The sequence below is a fragment of the Dendrobates tinctorius genome, unplaced genomic scaffold (assembly GCF_039654945.1).
Source record: "Dendrobates tinctorius isolate UK_male_01 unplaced genomic scaffold, ASM3965494v1 ptg000165l, whole genome shotgun sequence".
Classification (NCBI taxonomy): domain Eukaryota; kingdom Metazoa; phylum Chordata; class Amphibia; order Anura; family Dendrobatidae; genus Dendrobates; species Dendrobates tinctorius.
The window spans coordinates 27,208,729-27,230,172 of record NW_027361832.1 but is presented as its reverse complement, the minus strand read 5'-3'; positions in this window follow the sequence as shown (position 1 = coordinate 27,230,172).

The following is a 21,444-nucleotide window of genomic DNA, read 5'->3' as shown; positions in this document are numbered from 1 at the left end:
TATTCTGTATGGAGCACTATATTGGGCCATTATTCTGTATGGAGCACTATATGAGGCCATTATTGTGTCTGGAGCATTATATGGCATCATTATACTGTATGGAGCCTTATATGGGGGTCATTATATTGTATGGAGCCTTATATGAGGTCTACTATTCTGTATGGAATAATATATCGACCCATTATTCTGTATGGAGCTATATATTGGGCCATGATTCTGTATGTAGCATTATATGGGGCCCATTATTCTGTATGGAGCAATATATGGGGCCCATTATTCTGTATGGAGCAATATATAGGGCCATTATTCTGTATAGAGCATTATATGGCGTCATTATACAGTATGGAGCCTTATATGGGGGTCATTATACTGTATGGAGCCTTATATGGGGGTACATTATTCTTTATGGAGCATAATGTGGGGCCATTTTACTGTATGAAGCATTATATGGGGCCCATTATCAGTATGGAGCATTATATGGGGTTATTATACTGTATGGAGCAATATATGGGGCCATTATTCTGTAAAGAGCATTATTTGTGGCCATTATACTGTATGAAACATTATATGGAGCCTATTATTCTGTATGGATCAATATATAGGGCCATTATTCTGCATGGAGTACTTTGTGGTGCCTATAATACTGTATGAAGGACTATGTGGTGTGTCTTTTATGTTGTTCTTTGTGTTATGTAATTGTGCTTTATGTTGCTTTTTATTCATAGACTCTTTTATAGCATTTATTCTGGATTATTATGGAGCATTATATAGGGCTATTATACCGAATGGAGCAATATATGGGGCCATTATACTGTATGGAGCAATATATGGGGCCAGTATTCTGTATGGATCTCTATATGGGGTCATTAATTTGTATGGAGCAACTTATGGGGCCATTAAACTGTATGAGCATTATATGTGGCCATTTTTCTATATCAAGCAATATAAAGGGCCATTATACTGTATGGAGCGCTATATGGGACCCATTATTCAGTATGGAGCAATATATGGGGCCATTATTCTGTATGGAGCATTATATGGGGTCATTATACTGTATGGAGTCTTAAATAGGGCCAGTTATTCTGTACAGAGAAATATATGAGGCCATTATTCAGTATGGAGAATTATATGGGGTCATTATACTGTATGGAGCCTTAGATGGTGCCCATTATTCTGTATGGAGCAATATATCGGGCCATTATTCTGTGTGAAGGATTATATAAGGCTCATTATTCTGTATGGAGCAATATATGGGCCCCATTATTCTATATGGAGTACTTTGTGGTGCCAATAATACTGTATAGTGGATTATGTGGTATGTCTTTTATGTTCTTTTTTGTGTTATATAATTGTATTTTATGTTGCTTTTTATTGATAGACTCTTTTATAGCATTTTAAATATTTGATCATCTTTCCACATTGTTTATCTATGGATCACAGACAGGTCAGGTATGATTTTCGTACTCACTGTCTTGCCTACGGACAAACTGAACATGAAGAGGAAGTCCGGCCTGCAGCTGCTCTCAGACTTCCTCTTCATGTTCAGTTTGTACGAAGGTGGGGACAGTGACACTAGTGCTGATTGAACGCTGGCGTCACGTGTCACAACACAGCACAAGAGCCCCTAGGAGAGAGAGTGTCAACACCACTAAAACGGCGCTGGCATGGGAGGTGAGTATATGGTTTATTATTTTATCGGGGCCAAACATAGTGACCGAATAATACCACATACAGGAGATAAATTCTGCCACACCATGATCAGATCACATATTATCACCATATAGTGACCAAATAATATCACATATAGAGAGAAATGCCACCACATCCTGACCAGATCACATATTACCACCACAGTAACTGAATACTACCACACTGATCATTGATAAAAAAAAAACCACAATACTAATATTACCATAACTGACATTATACACAAGAGTCTGTACATAGTGTACAGTGTATAGTGTCAGTGTACAGGTAATACAGTGATCACTGGTAACATTATACACAGAAGCTCTGTATATAGTGTCAGTGTGCAGGTAATACAGTGACTCACCAGTGACATTAGACACAGGAGCTCTGCATATAGCATCAGTGTACAGGTAATACAATGATCACTCGTGACATTATAAACAGGAGCTCTGTATACAGTGTCACTTTAAGGGTAAGACAGTGATCACCAGTGACATTATACACAGGAGCTCTCTATATAGTGTCAGTATACGGGTAAATCAGTTATCATCAGTGACATTATACACAGCAGCTCTGTATATAGTGTCAGTGTACAGGTAATACAGTGATCACAAGTGACATTATTCACTGGAGCTCTGTATAATGTATATAGCATATAATGTACAGGTAACACACTGACTCACCAATGACATCTCTAGTTGAAGTCCTTCATCTTCATCCAGCGCAGACCAGCATCACTTCTTTCAGCCAGGAATCGTCACTGCAGAAAATAACCGAGTTATCCAAAGTACAGCTTCCAGAGCAAATTCCTCAATTTTTCCCCAACTTCTATACTACACCAGATGAAGAAAAAAGGCAACATAGTGTCACCCTGCAAAGTAACAAGACCCTCCTACTAGTAAACAGTATCCACATAAATAAAATACATCACAGCAGTAATAATATCCCTTAATTAGCCTCTACAGTAATAATGTCTCACATCCTGGCCTTCTTATGACTTATTCCCCTTGTGAATCATTCCTGACTGCATATGTTCTCCCATCCAGCCCTCATGTGTCTCCATTCTGCCCCATATGTTCTCCCATCCTGCCCCCATGTGTCTCCATCCTGTCGCATGAGATCGCCCATTCTGCACCATATGATCTCCCATGCTGCCCCATGTGATCTCCCATGCTGTCCCATATGTCTCCATTCTGCCCCCGTTTGTCTGCATTCTGCCTCATATGTCTCCCATCCTGTTCCATGTGTTTCCTATCCTGCGCCATGTGTCTCCCATCCTGTCCCATATGTCTCCACCCTGTCCACATATGATCTCCCATCCTGTCCCCAAATGATCTCCCATCTTGTCCCCATATGATCTCCCATCCTGCCCCATGTGTCTCCATTATGTCCCCATATGTTCTCCCATCCTGCCCCATGTGTCTCCCATCCTGTCTCCATAATGCGGCATTCAGTACAAAAAAAGGTTTAAAAAATTCTGCTTACCTGGCCGTGGTCCAGCGGCGCCCTCTCCCTCATTCATTTGAGGTGTGGATGCGCCGGCGCATGACAGTGACATCATACGCCGGCGACATGCAAGCCGACGTGACCTGCCAGCCCGTGATTGGCTGGCAGCTGTTAACTATTGCTGTGCAGGAAGCCGGTGGCTTTCTGTACCGCAATATATTTCAACTGAATGTACATGCTGAGATGCACATTCAGCTGAAAATTCCTGGCTGGGGAACTGATTTGGGGGGCTGCTTCTTGACAGTCTGGCATTTTAACAAGCGGTTCCACCAAACCAGGTAGAATCCTCTGAATTCTACCACTTCAGCTAATACCTTTTTTGCTTTCCTGACCTTTTTCAGAGAATATGAATGATAACACCAAAACTTTTTCTCCACTCATGGTTAGTGGTTGGGTGAAGCCATTTATTGTCAAATTACTGTGTTTTCTCTTTTTAAATCATAATGACTACTCAAAACATCCAAATGACCCTGATCAACAGTTTACATACCCTGGTGATTTTGGCCTGATAAGGCTGGTTTCACATTTGCGTTTTTTTGCGCTTGAAAAAAACGCATACGTGCGCATGCGTTTTTTCCCCTATATTTAACATGGGTGCGCATACCTGCGCGCTGGCATGCGCACGTATGCGATTTTCATGCGCTGCGTTTTTTTGGGGTGTGCATTTGTATTTTACAGACGCTACATGTTGCATTTTTTGGTCCTGCAAAAAAGCGCATGCGCACGTATGCGCACGTTTTGCTCTAAAAATGGCCATTATAGCCTATGGATGCGCATACGTGCGCACTGGCATGCGCATGTATGCGTTTTTTTAGCGCTGCGTTTTTTTGGTGGTGTCCACTTGTTGTACTAGTTATAAACTTCTAAAGTCAAAAAAAAAAAAGTCTATATAAAGGAGGTGCCTGCCAAAACTCTGCCACTACTACACTGACAGATTGGAGAGCAGACAGTCACCAAGGAACCCATCTTCTATCAGCGTCAAGAATGTGAGTATATTACATTATATGCCAGTCCTTTTAAATTATGTATGTACTAATGATTTTTATTATTTTTACATGCAGTATGTCTTCAGAATCCGAATATTCCCCATCGCGGCAGGAATTGGCGCAAGCAGACCGTGAGGTGATTATTTTCGTGCATCTGGTAAGTATATCTGCTGCTACTCCAAATCTCTTACGTTTTTTCAACTTTTTTAAGACATCATCATCATCATCTTCTGCGGATGGGACTAGTGAGGGCGAAGAGCAGGAGCAGCGAAACCAAGTCCCGGTGGTGATACGGAATGTATGTATCAAATGATTTGTAATGTTCTTTATTTTTTGTCTTCTATTTTTACTCTTTTTTATGTTTCTTTTTTTTGTAACTTTTTATTCAATTTAAATTTGATTATTCTAATGAATGTGTTTTGTCTAGGTTCCACAACGGGATGAAGAGGTCTACCTGGATAATGAGCAGCTCATCAGCCTGGTCCAGGAGCGTGCGCCGTTGTGGGACAGCCGTGACCGGCTGTACAAGGACAATGTGGTGACCCGGCGGCTATGGAATGAGGTGGCCGCAGCGTTGATGGATGGCTGGGACAGCGCCACAGCATCCTCCAAAAAGGCGTTTAGTGAGTATTTCCCTGCTCTGTATTGTGCCGCAGTGACTGTTGTCCTTGACGGCACTGTGGGGTTTCGTGCTAGGTATATTCTAGCAGGAAACCCAACAGTGTCATCGGGCTCTACAGTGACTGCTTTGAGTATTGTATTGCTATATTGTGCCGCAGTGACTGTTGTCCTTGACGGCACTGTTGGGTTTCGTGCTAGGTATATTCTAGCAGGAAACCCAACAGTGTCATCGGGCTCTACAGTGACTGCTTTGAGTATTGTATTGCTATATTGTGCCGCAGTGACTGTTGTCCTTGACGGCACTGTTGGATTTCGTGCTAGGTATATTCTAGCAGGAAACCCAACAGTGTCATCGGGCTCTACAGTGACTGCTTTGAGTATTGTATTGCTATATTGTGCCGCAGTGACTGTTGTCCTTGACGGCACTGTTGGTTTCGTGCTAGGTATATTCTAGCAGGAAACCCAACAGTGTCATCGGGCTCTACAGTGACTGCTTTGAGTATTGTATTGCTATATTGTGTCGCAGTGACTGTTGTCCTTGACGGCACTGTTGGGTTTCGTGCTAGGTATATTCTAGCAGGAAACCCAACAGTGTCATCGGGCTCTACAGTGACTGCTTTGAGTATTGTATTGCTATATTGTGCCGCAGTGACTGTTGTCCTTGACGGCACTGTTTTTTTTTTCCCAACAGTGGACAAAGTCCGAACACGTTGGCGTTCGATCAAGGACCGCTTCAACAGTGATGTTCGTGCTGAGGGCCAGGTTCGCAGTGGATCTGCGTCAAGGACCAGAACTAGATACCGTCACTATCACGCGTTGCAGTTCCTAAGACCGGTCCTTGCCACGAGATCGTAAGTATTATAAATTTTGGGTTTTTATTTTTATTAATCTGTGTTTTTCTAATCCACAGCTGATGCTTCTTGTAAAGGCATGGTAGTAATGATTTTCCTTTCTTCCACAGCACCTGGAGCAGCACCCTGCAACCTGGCCCTGGAGCGGTCCTTCTTCGGACGTCCTCTGACCCGTCCCAGCCATCCGACAGCTATGAAGCACCTTGCAGGTCAGCCACACACACAGCTGGTGACCAGGAAGCTGGGCCATCAGGTGTTCCCCTGTCCCAGGTCTCTGTCACTGGTTATGCGGGCACTACCCGCCAGAGGCAGAGGGCCTTGGACAGGAATGTCTTGCCCGAGTTTATGCATTTGAGCGAGGCCTTTAATTCCAGCCTCAAGTCGCTGTCCGACAGAGTTGAAAGCGGTTTTGCACTCATGGAACGTGGTTTTAACCACTTTGAACACCGCTTCAATTCTGTAGAACAGCGCCTTGACCGTCTGGAGGCCGACCTCAACACACCAGCACACCATTTTTTTAGTAAGATTGAAAAGGGCATGGCGGAACACCTTAGTCCTGAGCAACAGCTGAATGTGCTGCAGGCCTGCAACAATGCTTTCTTGCAGGCTATGCAGCATAATCGGTACGGTCAGCAGTCAGTGGTGTCATTTCCACCTGTGCCACCATTGACTCGCTTCACCTCACTACCGACTTGTGCTGCATACCACTGCACGGACACCTCTATTCAAAGCCAGGACACCCACCGTTACACCACCACAAGTCTGAGTGCAGCTGGTCACTTCACCGACACCACCATGGCAAGCGCTGCTCCTGTCTGGAGCACCACCGCCACTCCCATGCATGCGTGGAGCTCAGCCACTACTAGGCAAACATGGAACAGCCCTGCCGCTACAACAACATGTAGTAGCCCTGCCACCACCACTCCGCAAACCTGGACCATCACTGCCGCCACCAGTCCTCCTGCAAGGACGAGCACTGCCAACCAAGAGCAGCAGCAGCAGCCACCTCAGCAGCAGCAGCCACCTCAGCAGCAGCCACCTCAGCAGCAGCCACCTCAGCAGCAGCCACCTCAGCAGCAGCAGCAGCAGCCACCTCAGCAGCAGCAGCAGCCACCTCAGCAGCCGCAGCAGCCACCTCAGCAGCAGCAGCAGCCACCTCAGCAGCAGCAGCCACCTCAGCAGCAGCAGCAGCCACCCCAGCAGACGGGGGACCTACACTCAATATTTGCCCCAACTTCAAGGCGAAATCAATCAAGGCGGGCATTGGGCCAAAGTCGGTCCAGGCACACAAGCCTACGGCGACATGCCATTACAACAAATGTACCTGAACAGATTTCCTCTCCTCCAAGTGTTCCTAGTTTAATTCCCTTAACTGGACTACCTTCCCCCACAAGTTTTGTTGCCCCTTCCCCTCAAACACCGTCTTCAACTGCAAGTGTTGCATATTCCCTGCACACCCCCAAATTGAAACCATCTGCCCCCAAACGCCGGAAAAAATAATTTTTTGGTTTATTTTTGTGATTAAAAATAAATTTACATTTGTGGTTCACCATTACAAAGTTTCATTAATGTTGTTTGCGCCGCTCACACACACTGATGGGTAAATACATTATTATTATAAATACATGTTAAAAACCAACCCAAGGCCTAGTATAGTCATATGTGAAATAACACGGACTAGTATAGTCATACCAAGGCCTAGTGTAATAACTCTAGTTTTACCAACTTGGATCTGGTTTCATGAAAAACAAAAAGTTGAAACTTGTCTAAAAAATAAGTTTCTTTCTTAAAAAGTTTCACCAGTTTGTTTTTTGTGATACAAGATGCTAGTTGGTAAAAATCGAGTTATTACAGTAGGCCTTGGTATGACTATACTAGGCCGTGGTATTTCACATGACTATACTAGTAGGCCCAAGGCCTACTATACTCATATTTGAAATACCACGGCCTAGTATAGTCATTCCAAGGCCTAGTGTAATAACTCTAGTTTTACCAACATGAATCTGGTTTCATGAAAAACAAACTGTTGAAACTTGTCAAGTTTCACCAGTTTGTTTTTCGTGAAACAAGATCCTAGTTGGTAAAAATCGAGTTATTACAGTAGGCCTTGGTATGACTATACTAGGCCGTGGTATTTCACATGACTATACTAGTGTAGGCCCAAGGCCTACTATACTCATATTTGAAATACCACGGCCTAGTATAGTCATTCCAAGGCCTAGTGTAATAACTCTAGTTTTAACAACTAGAATCTGGTTTCATGAAAAACAAACTGTTGAAACTTGTCAAGTTTCACCAGTTTGTTTTTCGTGAAACAAGATCCTAGTTGGTAAAAATCGAGTTATTACAGTAGGCCTTGGTATGACTATACTAGGCCGTGGTATTTCACATGACTATACTAGTGTAGGCCCAAGGCCTACTATACTCATATTTGAAATACCACGGCCTAGTATAGTCATTCCAAGGCCTAGTGTAATAACTCTAGAAACTTGTCTATTTATACACTACCACAATTTTAAATAAAAGTTGGAATTGAGCTGATTACATTCACCCACTCAATGCTGACTTGTATTCCCCATTGACTTTCATTGGGTGGGGTTGGGTTTTGAGGGTTGGGTTTTGAAAAAATCACATACTTTTTTTTCAACTAGTTTGACAATTTTCTCTTGAAAAAAATTGGTTTCCTGATTCATGGCCTGCAGCTTTGCTCGTTCCAATATATTTCACGCAGACTAGCAATGCTGCATTTTAACTCATATGTGTATTTACCTGCCCAGGTGTGTGAACATCAAAAAATTCAGTTATACATGGGAAGTTTTTTATTTAATTGGATTTTAAAAAATATAGTGCACTCAGTAATGGTATCAAATAAGGTTTTTTATTACCATAAACAAACAAAAACATTACACCATTTCATCTTGCCAGTGCACCCGTCCTACATCAGAAATAAAGTAGGCCGCAAATTGGTCCCTCATTTGGCCAACTTCAACGGATGACCTGAGAGTGTGCTGAGTGAATTCAGGCAATGGGTTAGGAGCATCATCGTCCAGTTCAAAGGTCGGGTGCTCTTTAGCCATCACAAAGTTATGTAGAACCACACAGGCCTTCACCACCTCATCGACTGTTTCAAGTTTAAGATTAATGGCCGTGCCCAGAATTCGCCATCTGGAGACAAGAATCCCAAAAGCACACTCGACAGTTCTTCTGGCCCTGGTCAGCCTGTAATTAAATATTTTTTTGGTGGGGTCCAAGTCCCGGCTGGAGTAGGGTTTCAGTAAGTTTCCGCACATTTGAAAAGCCTCATCGCCAACCATTACAAAGGGCAGTGGCGGAGCTTCGGTGTGAGGAAGAGGCCGTGGCATAGGGAAATTAAATTGGTTGCCATACAACCTCCGGCCCATGTCTGAGTTTTTAAAAGCCTGTGAGTCATTACCACGGCCAAATGCTCCAATGTCCACTGCTACAAACATACATCCGGCATCCGCAATGGCCATGAGTACTATTGAAAAGTACTTTTTGTAATTATAGTACTCAGATCCCGTTCTTTTGGGTTTGATGATCCGTATGTGTTTACCATCAACAGCTCCCAAACAGTTGGGAAAATTGCATACTGTCCAGAATTTGTCAGCAATTTCCATCCACTTTTCAGCGGTGGGCAGGGGCAGAAATTCTGGACAAAGAACATTCCAGAGAGCCCGGCAGGTGTCAGCAACAATTCCAGACAAGGTAGAGATTCCAATACGGTACTGGAAGTGTAGTGAAGATAGGGTTTCTCCAGTCGCCAGGAATCTGTGAACAGACAAAGAAGTAAAATTAATATTTATGTATATTATTTTAAAAAACTATAAAATAAAATATTAGTACATTCACGAAAACTAATTACCCAAGGTTTTGAATACTAAATTTAAAAAAAAAACATCAGACCGCACCCCTTGGTTTAATATTACATACCGTAATGTTACCAGTAGCCGTTCCTCAGGAGGAATCGCATGACGGAGCTGTGTGTCCTGTCTCCGGATGGATTGTTGGACACGAGCAAGCAAATCCCTGAAACTTTCTTGGGACATCCGGATATAATCTATAAATTTCTCCGGGTTTGCCTGGAGCTCGCTGTAGAGGGTGTGGTATGCCCCACGGCTCTCCCGGAGTTCAACAATCGGATGTATCCACATACGCCGCCGCTGCCGTCTTCGCTCCCTCTCTCTCTTCCTTTGTTCATGGCAAGCAACTGCATACGCCTGAGCCATCGCGATGTCCAAATCCAAGTTGAAGTGAAAACTCTTCCAGAGCAGATCCATGGTCACGAGAAGAATCAAGCAAATGTGAAGAATACTGTAGACAGGGTCTATATATTAACATACCACACCCACAATGAAGTCCCATTGGTCTTGTGTGTTGTTGAATGTTTTTTTTTTCTTTTTTGGGGGGTTTTTCCAAAATCTGTAAAAAAACGCAAACGCACAAAAAACGCATACAAACGCACAAAAACGCTGCGTTTTTTTCCTGCATGCGCATAAAAATGCTTGAAAAAAACGCAGCGTTTGTATGCATTTGTATGCGTTTTTTCAATGCGTTTTTTTGCTGGAAAAACGCGCTGCAAAAAAAAGCAAGTGTGAAACAGGCTTAACATGCACAGAAGTTGACACAAATGGGTTTGGCCACTAAAGGTAAAATTCTCATCTGTCACCTGTTTTCTTGTAATCAGTGTGAGTGCATAAAAGCAGAGTAAGTTTCTGGGATCCAGACAGGCTTTAGTATGGGGTTGATCCACCCTATGGCGTTACAGTTGTGGCCAAAAGTATTGACACCCCTGAAATTCTGTCAGATAATACTCAGTTTCTTCCTGAAAATGATTGCAAACACAAATTCTTTAGTATTATTATCTTCATTTAATTTGTCTTAAATGAAAAAACACAAAAAGAATTGTCCTAAAGCCAAATTGAATATAATTCCACACCAAACATAAAAAAGAGGGTGGACAAAAGTATTGGCACTGTTCGAAAAATAATGTGATGCTTCTCTAATTTGTGTAATTAACAGCACCTGTAACTTACCTGTGGCACCTAACAGATGTTGGCAATAACTAAATCACACTTGCAGCCAGTTGACATGGATTAAAGTTGACTCAACCTCTGTCCTGTGTCCTTGTGTGTACCACATTGAGCATGGAGAAAAGAAAGAAGACCAAAGAACTGTCTGAGGACTTGAGAAACCCAATTGTGAGGAAGCATGAGCAATCTCAAGGCTACAAGTCCATCTCCAAAGACCTGAATGTTCCTGTGTCTACCGTGCGCAGTGTCATCAAGAAGTTTAAAGCCCATACTGTGGCTAACCTCCCTAGATGTGGACGGAAAAGAAAAATTGACAAGAGATTTCAATGCAAGATTGTGCGGATGTTGGATAAAGAACCTCGACTAACATCCAAACAAGTTCAAGCTGCCCTGCAGTCCGAGGGTAAAACAGTGTCAACCCGTACTATCCGTCGGCGTCTGAATGAAAAGGGACTGTATGGTAGGAGACCCAGGAAGACCCCACTTCTTACCCCGAGACATAAAAAATTCAGGCTGGAGTTTGCCAAAACTTACCTGAAAAAGCCTAAAACGTTTTGGAAGAATGTTCTCTGGTCAGATGAGACAAAAGTAGAGCTTTTTGGGCAAAGGCATCAACATAGAGTTTACAGGAGAAAAAAAGAGGCATTCAAAGAAAAGAACACGGTCCCTACAGTCAAACATGGCGGAGGTTCCCTGATGTTTTGGGGTTGCTTTGCTACCTCTGGCACTGGACTGCTTGACTGTGTGCATGGCATTATGAAGTCTGAAGACTACCAACAAATTTTGCAGCATAATGTATGGCCCAGTTTGAGAAAGCTGGGTCTCCCTCAGAGGTCAGGACAATGACCCAAAACACACTTCAAAAAGCACTAGAAAATGGTTTGAGAGAAAGCACTGGAGACTTCTAAGGTGGCCAGCAATGAGTCCAGACCTGAATCCCATAGAACACCTGTGGAGAGATCTAAAAATGGCAGTTTGGAGAAGGCACCCTTCAAATATCAGGGACCTGAAGCAGTTTGCCAAAGAAGAATGCTCTACAATTCCAGCAGAGCATTGTAAGAAACTCATTGATGGTTACCAGAAACAGTTGGTCGCAGTTATTTTGGCTAAAGGTTGTGCAACCAAGTATTAGGCTGAGGGTGCCAATACTTTTGTCTGGCCCATTTTTGGAGTTTTGTGTGAAATGATCAATGTTTTGCTTTTTGCTTCATTCTCTTTTGTGTTTTTTTCATTTAAGACAAATTAAATGAATATAATAATACCAAAGAATTTGTGTTTGCAATCATTTTCAGGAAGAAACTGAGTATTATCTGACAGAATTGCAGGGGTGTCAATACTTTTGGCCACAACTGTATAGCAGCTTCCACGCTTCCAGGAAGATTTTCTACAAGATTTTTTACTGTGTTGATAGCAATTTGTGCCTAATCATCTAGAAGAGCATTTGCGAGGTCAGGCACTGATGTTGGAGGAGGGGGCCAGGCTCATAATCTCAATTCTAGTTTATCTCAAAGATGTTGGATGGGGCTGAGGTCAGGGTTCTGTGCAGCCAGTGAAGTTCTTCGACACCAAACTCTGTGCACTAAGCACAGTCATGGGGAACAAAAAAGGGCCTTGACCAAAATGTTCCCTCAAAATTGGATGCTACCATAGTCTAAAATGTCTTGCTGTGCTGAAGCATAGCATTATGTGTCCTCCACCATACTTGTTGGCACAATGCAGTCAGGTAGGTAACCTTCTCCGGTCTATCGCAAAACCCAGACACTTGCGATTCTGCTCAGCAATGCAAAACGTGCATGCAGCTACTCAGCCATGGACACCTAGGTCATAAAACTAGCGGAGCACAATTTTGTGCTGATCTCAATACCAAAGGAGGTTTGGACTCTGCAGTTTTTGAGTTAGCAGGGTGTTGGCAAGTTTTGTGCACTCAGCACATGGTGACCCCGCTCTATAACTTTACGTGGACTTAGCTTCATGTCTGAATTGCTGTGGTCCTCATCAATAATACCATTCCCAGTTGCTTTTCCACTTGCTACATCAGTGACATTCTATTACAGAACTCAAATTTAGTGAGCCCTTTAGAATGAGCAATTCGTTCACAATGGCTAGTAGAGGCAGACGGCATGGCGCAGGGTGGGATTTTATATACTTGTTAAAATAAAACTCCTGTATTCAATTATTAAGTGATGTGTGGCGATACCTTTGTCCAGATATGAAGAATAGCAGAAATCTTGAAGCATTAATCTCAATCATCTTAAGTGTGCATAGCCCCATAAAAAAACAGAAACACAAATTTGAACAAAGTAGAATTTTTTTTTCAAAGTGTAACATTTCCCTCTGAGTTGTGAACTGAAAAAGGAAGTGTTTTCTATGGTAACAATGGTCTTTTACTTGTGTACAATGGAGCAGACATGTTTATAAAGTCTCAAAGTCTAACTGTATGAAATCATTCGTACGTTGTGGGGTTTGATCCTGATTACATAAAATTCCCACAAGAAGGGAAGTACCTTTAAACTAAAAGCCATTCAATACTAGTACCGGATATCCTCTACTTGTTGATAATTTCCTCTGTACGGACCAACATAGAGCACATAGGAATATTCAAAGAGACAGGTAGTCATCAACTGTGTACAAGGAATATTGTTCGGAGCACTTAATGTTTCCTTGTGCATGTCATCAAGTCATTAGTATAAGTCGAAAAGTTCATGTCTATTATACAATATAGGAAAAAATAATTCATAGAGATATATAAATATACATCCATGTATCAGAAATAGAAATGCAGGTCATCATAGGACATCTAAAATTACATTTACAAAAAAAATACTGTTGTCCTCAACTAAATGGGGCCAAATTTAACCAGTCATTTCTTAAGCTAATCATTCACATAAACTGTTGACCCATAATAAACCCGCATGGTTCACACGGCCAAGCTTGCATTTTTATTTTTGGGGACAGTGGAATGGACTGATAGAAGACCCTATGGCAATGGCTTACTTCGAGCAGGAACACAGGATCAAGCATGTTAAGTCCAACATGACTGAACCCCCTATACACTGTCAGTAGACCCCCTAGGCATATTGGATAGTAAACTAATCCCCTGAATATTGGCATCTTTATTTGGCCGCCCAATTGCCCGTTGTTGACCCTAACTGTAATACATCAGTTTATTGTCTTAAACTAACAATTACAATTTAGAATAAAATGAACGAGTAATCTAGAATCCGTAAGTATTTTGGGAAGTTTATTAGTATGATTTGGGGCATAAATAAATCCCAGGAAAACCTCTCCATATTTAATCCCCTTTACAAAATTGCAAGCCTAAACAACTCCTGGCTCACTAAGCAACGAAACTTGGGAAATTTAACAATGGTCCTTGTTCATGTAAAGGAGTTAAATGGTATCATTAACTTTCGAGAAATTCAGTCTAAATATAATCCAACTTGGCTTCTATAAAATGTAACCAATAGGCCACGCTGAAGAATGTGTCTTTTATGTAAATCTGAAAAGATGAATATTGTATTACAATATACACCTTGTGCCTGAGAAAGGATGTCCTATAAATTGCCTCAGAATGCATTTCTTCATACAATGTAACGGAAATTCTCTTTGTAAAGCCTAATATTTCAAGACGATTGACATCCGCATTCAATTATATGCAGCCAAAGCGCTATACGGTGAAAGCCGAGAAGGAATCTACGTCAGAGCTTAGATATCTCCATGTTTAGGCCATGCTCATATAGAGGTGCCACTGTGCAACGACTATTGCCTTGTCGATTTGGATCTTGGCCCAGTTTTAGGGCTCTCTCTGACGAGTGTGTTATACGGACAAGTCAAAATCGGACAACACACCGACCAATGTAATTCAGTATGGCTTCCGGCTGTTCAGATGAGTTTTCTCATACGTCCATTCAAGTCTATGAGTATTTAACATTTTTAATTATTAATGTCTAAATAAAAATATCACATGGATGACAGTATGAATGAAAATATGGATGAAAATTGGATGATTTTTCATACATTCTTCTGACCCCGGCCTTATTGATTTTTAATCCTTCTCTTTGGTATGAATACGTAGTTGTGAAATAATGTTAACCAATCTAAAGCATTCATCCTCATAGAGGTTGTCCGCTATTCGGACAATCCCTTCGCAATCCTCATGTTTCCCCCTTGTAAAATAATAAAACCTATACGCACCTTCAGTGCTGGCGCCGTTCCTTTGGACAAATTACATATAGCCGGAGGAAATGAGACCTGCAGCTCTCTCAGTTCCACCCGATGTGTGTGATTCGTCTGAAGGGACAGTGAAGCCAGCACTGATAGGCTGGAGGGATCACATGGCACAATAATGTTACACAATTCCTGGGAGAGGCAGTGCTGTCACTACTGGAACAGCGCCATCACCGGAGGTGAGCCTAAGTGTTACTATTTTACAGGGTGCAACATAGGGATTGAGGAGGGGATAACCGAGTAGTGACCAACTCCTTTAAAGGGGTATTCTCACATTTGAATATTATGCCTTATCAGTAGTATCCACCATAACATCCTGATTAGTGGAGCATGTCTCCAGCCACGTGCTGTGCATTCAGGAGCCACAGTGTTAACCTAGCATCATTCAGTCTCGTCAGCTTATGTAACAAGCAAGGTGGAATAATAGCGTGGTCGAATGGGGCAACTGCACAGAGGCATTGACCAAATATTGGCCTCCATTATCCTAAATTTTAGAGTTGTTGGAGCAGTATTGGTTAGGCCTTATATATGCATCCATGTAACATGTATGTGTTTATTATGGATAGAAGATATACCCATGGGAATGTCCACAATAACACTGAGATAAGCATAGTTTTTTTTTATCTGGACATGCCCATTCAAGTGAATGAGTCAGTGAACAAAATGGATATCATTAACCTGTTACTGTTTTGCTTGGAAAAAAAATGTATATGAAAAATTGGACACATGGAGCAAAAAAGGATGAAAATCAGATTCAGCACATTAATGAGATATAGTAATTTTTTTCTCATACACTGAATGAGGTTTTGGGTTGGCACATAGAAGTTTTTTTCATGTTCATTTCCAAATATTTACCATAAAAAAAAACTTTTACATTTTATGGTCACGTGAGAAGTTTTGTTCTTTAGGCTGTGTGCACATGGTGCGGATTCTGCTGCGTTTCCGCAGCGGTTTTGGCCCTGTGGAAACGCAGCAGTTCCGCAGACCAAGTACAGTACAATGAAACCCTATGGATTTTCAAAAACGCTGTGCTGACGGTGCATTTTTTTCGCGCGGTTTTGCTGCGGTTTACAAACCGCAGCATGTCAATTGTTTGGGCGGTTTCCGCAGCGGTTTCACACCTTTAACATAGTAGAGGTATGAAACCGCAGGGCAAAACTGCAGACCAAACCACAGGAAAACCGCAGGTCACTTTACCTGCGGTTTTAGGCCGGGGTCACACTAACCGATGCAAAATACGGTCCGTAGTTTACATGCGTAATACAGATGAATGACCCCTAAATAGTGCTCCGTATGTCATCCGTAAGCAAGGTGTGGTTGCGTATTTTGCGCATGTCTGCATCCGTATGTAATCCGTATGGCATCCGTAAGGCGTGATTTTCTCGCCGCCTTGTAAAATGAACATATAATGGAGCCCTATGGCAGGGTTTCTAACAGAAACGAAATAATAGATATAGACACATAGAATGCATATATGTATATATATATATATATATATATATATATATATATACACACACAAGTCATTGAGGTAAACATATATAAATATATTTATATTTCACAGAGTTCTTCATAGCAGAATAGCCGCTAATTAAATTGCCGGCTTCTATCAAATCATTCCCCAACCCGACATGAAATGACACATGGATTACATTCAGTAAAGCATTTCATTTCATGTTTTTCTTTATGTCCCTGACTAATAATTAGTTGAGGGTTTGTGTGCAAAATTTGGAAGTTGTAGTTGTTATTTTTAGGGGTTAATTCGTTGTTAAAAAATGCGTGGGCTTCCCATTGCCCTGTAGCGGTAGTGAATGGGTTAATCTAACAAAGGGTTAATGTCACCTTACAATCGAATGGTGACGTTAACCCTTTGTTAAATTAACCCACTCGCCACCACAATAGGGCAATGGGAAGGCCACGCATTTTTTAACAACGAATTAACCCATTAAAATAACAACTACAACTCCAAAATTTTGCACATAAACCCTCATCTAATTATTAGTCAGGGACATTTAAAAAAACATGAAATGAAATGCTTTACTGAATGTAATCCATGTGTCATTTCATGTCGGGTAGGGGAATGATTTGATAGAAGCCGGCAATTTAATTAGCGGCTATTCTGCTATGAAGAACTCTGTGAAATATAAATATATATATATATATATATATATATATGTTTGTCACAATGACATGTATGTATATATATATATATATATGTATTCTTTGTGTATATATCTATTCTTTCGTTTCTTTATTAAACATGTCAGTGTGAGTTTACTGTATAGCGCACTGAATTGCCGGCTTTTCTAAAAGACACCGGGTGCGTATTTCTCGCAAGTCACATGTGTGGTCCGTGTGTAATGCGTATTTTTAGTGCACCCATTGACTTGCATTGGCGTACTATGGGGGTAGTATGCTGACAATCGCAGCATGCTGCGATTGGCACGGACCGTAGAATACGGACGAGAAATATACGGCTGATGGGAGCTGCCCCATAGAGAATCATTTGTCCGTGTGTAATGCGTGCTTTTAACGCCTCTCACTCTTCCGTATTCCTCGCCAGTGTGACCCCGGCCTTACCTGCAGTTCCGCGTGGAAAAAAACTGCAGGTGAATCTGCAACGTGTGCACATAGCCTTAAGGTTCTGGTTTTTGACACAACCACTGATCTCCAAAGAATCACCTTGTACCTGCCGTGAGGATAAAGCTTTTGCTCCTTTATATTAAGCATTGGTTGAATTCTCAGGACCCAGACTATCATTGATGCAAAGTTCTGACACGTGGCTATAACTTATAGAAAGTTTAATAATGTTTAGCTAAGGCTAGGTTCACAATAGCGTTTATGTGCACAGCGTATCATCTGCATGAGCAAATGCATGCAAAAACTTATAGAAATGCATGTTTATGCAGCGTTTTTTATCCTCATTATCTTACACATGATGGCAAAAAACGCTGCGTGTGCATGCGTTTGTATGCGTTTTTGCATGCGTTTGCGTTGTTTATGCGCATGCGTTCGATATTTCCAATGCTTTTCCAGTAGAATTTCCTTGACACCAGACACACAATGGGCGTGTCTCATGGGATTTCTATATATATTGACTCACTGCACTGAGGAAATCCTCGTCTTTTGCTGCTGTATCCAGCTGCAAGATGGATCTTAGCGTGTAGAGCTTCCTTATTAATCTTGATTTGAAATTGGTTGTTGCCTTTGCTGTGGCTTGTGAAGAAGAAAGAAGAAGAGAAAGACGGAGACGGTGTCGATGTTGTTATTGGCAACACCACATCTTAGAAGTCCAAGAGAGCCGTGGAGCCTACCACTCATTGTACACAGAGCTGCATGAAAACCCTGAGAAGTTTTTCGAGTACACGAGAATGTCGGACTTCCATGACTTGCTGCAACATGTCCGAGGATCCATTACCAGGCAGGACACACAATTACGTCGAGCAATTTCTGCAGAGGAACATCTGTTGGTGACCTTGAGGTACGTAATTTTGAAAAACAAACACATGTTGTTAGTATTATTGTTTGAAAAGCCATGTACTTATTTATTTTTCCCATTTTCTGTTCGGCAGATACCTGGCTACCGGAGAGACCTTATCATCTCTACATTTTCAATTCCGGATAGGAGTGGCCACCCTTTCTGGGATTGTTGGAGACACCTGCCGTGCTTTAAGTGACGTTCTGCATGAATAATTCCTCCCCCAACCCACAACTGAAATCTGGCTGGAAAATGCTGCAAAATTTCTGGACATTTGCAATTTTCCAAACTGTTTGGGGGCTGTGGATGGCAAACACGTTCGGATTACAAAACCAGCTGGAAGCGGATCTGAGTATTTCAATTGCAAAAAATACTTTTCGATTGTTCTCATGGCGATTGCAGATGCTGACTGTCAATTTGTCACCGTGGATGTTGGCTCATTTGGACAAGGTAATGACTCCCAGACTTTCAAAAACTCAGTCATGGGCCAACGTTTGTATGGTAATGATTTCAATTTTTCACAGCCACGACCTCTTCCGAACACTGAAGGACCGCCAATGCTGTTTGTTGTGGTTGGGGATGAGGCATTCCAAATGTGTGCCAACCTCATAAAACCGTACTCAAGTCGGGACTTGAATCACACCCAAAAAATTTACAACTACCAACTGACAAGGGCACGAAGAACTGTGAAGTGTGCATTTGGATTGCTGGTATCTAAATGGCGCATTTTGGGTACAGCTATCAATCTTACAATTGAGACATTTGACGAGGTTGTGAAAGCGTGTGTTATTCTGCACAATTACATCCTGGCAAAAGAGCGACCCAACTTAGAACTTGAGGAACCTGTTAATACCACATTGCAGGATTACCAAGATCACCCTCTGATGACTACAGTGAAAGTTGCCCAAATGAGGGATAAATTTACTGCCTACTTTGTATCATATATTGGACTTGTGGCATGGCAAGACGAAATGGTTTAAGCCGCTAAGTAAACTGTACCTGTAATGTTATGTACCTGTTCTTTTGCTGACTTTAATACTAACACCTTGACTGTAACTTTAATAATAAACACTGTTATGATTAGGTCACTGAGGAGGATAGCCAGGGAATAAGCTAGGCAACTAGAAAACCAGAAAGGTTGGTAACTAAGCGGATTGCAGACCCCTAAAACTAACAACACAACTAGAATTAGCCGTGGGACGTACCTACGACGCCTCGGCACAGCCAAAGAGTTAACGAAGCCTAAAGCAAGAAAGGGGAAAGTTAAACTGCCCTGGAGTAGAACCCCAAAGGAATAGACAGCCCACAAACATATTTTGCCGGTGAGACAAGATGAAGCACAAACACAGGCAGAAAATAGACTAAGCAAATGATGGGGCCCAAACTGTATAGATAGAACAGGACAGGAAAGATACTGTCTGCAATTATGCAAAAAATCCTAAGAAAAATCCAACAAGTCTGATATGCAAAAATACTGAGGCCACACGACCTCTCCCCCACTAGATCAGAATTCTGGTGTGAACTGGAAGCAAAACAAAAGATACTGATATAACAGGGGACTAGCAATACTGAACATACTGACATAAGCTGTGGCATATGGAATGGGATCCAACACTGGTCCCAGCAGGGAACAATGCTGAGCCCACACAACAAAGCAGAGATCAGAGAAAGAAAAAAACTTGATCAAATGCAAAAAGATTCCAGCAAACAAATAACTTATATGAACAATGCAGGACCAAGCAGCCAGCGGACTTCTAAATGCACAGGAAGAAAACCAAATCACCAGCAACAACTGAGGGAAGCTTGCTGACTTAAATCTTCCTTGTCTGTAACACCTGGCCTCCAATAATCCTCTTCAGGTGATTGACTTCTGTCAACCCGACTAGCTCCATTACCCACAGCAACCACCAGAGGGAGCCCAAACTCAGAAGTCAGGTCAAAAGTGCTCACAACAAAACACCTTGACTAGAACACCCATTAATACTTCACTCAACAATACACACATGCTTAAATAAAGAGATAAAGAAAACACAGGGAAACAGGGATTGTGAATCAAAAGAATTTTTAAAACAAAAATAAAAATAATTTGAAATTTAACAACTAAATAAAAAAAAAGAAAAATAATGGAATTTACTTTTGGGGTCTGCGGGAGAGAGTTACATTGTGGACCTGGGGGGTGTCGGGCTGTGATGGTAGGCAAGGAGTGGTTGGCGAAGTTGTTACAGGGGAAGTGGCAGTCAATTGGAGGATCAGCAGCACCAGGAAGGCAGCACCAGGAAGGTAGCACCAGGAAAGCAGTCCGGGACCGGAGCAGCAAACAGACTACAAGGAACAGAAAAAAAATAGTACAGAGTACAGAATGCAATACAGACATTTTCAAGGCATCTATAGTTACTTCAAAAGTCTTGTGCTCACATCCAGAGTCTTTAGAGTAATTAACTTGCTATGTACTCACCCCCTTTTATACCCCTTTGTATTAGGAGTGGCTGAAATCAGTTCCAGGACATGTTCAGTCTGAAGTACGCATTCGTATCAAACACATGCGTACGCATGTCCTTGCTTAACAATGCATTCCCATAGACAGTAATGTGTCGTTTTGACGCACTCATTCCGCAATCATCCGCATGCGCATGGCTGTGCATAATTGATGCCTCAAAAAATGCAACATGCTGCATTCGCCACACACTGCCACACATCTCGAAACGACGCATGCGTATGTATCCACATGTGAACGCATGCAAACACATGTCCCTGCGTACAACATGTTAAATATATGTACGCATGCGGATCTATGTGGATCATACGTTGCGCACAAATACACTAATGTGAAACCAGCCTTAGACACACATCATTTAACACTGTTATTTGGGGTACACCACCAGACAGGATCCAGGCCTGATGAGTGTGACACACTGCAGGACAAAGAACCCATTTCTGAGTTCTGCTCTGACCTCTTGTGTATAACACTATATCCAGAATCAGGCCGTGATTCCAGAATAAGGTGGATCCTTTCTCAAGTCTCATATTTTTGCATG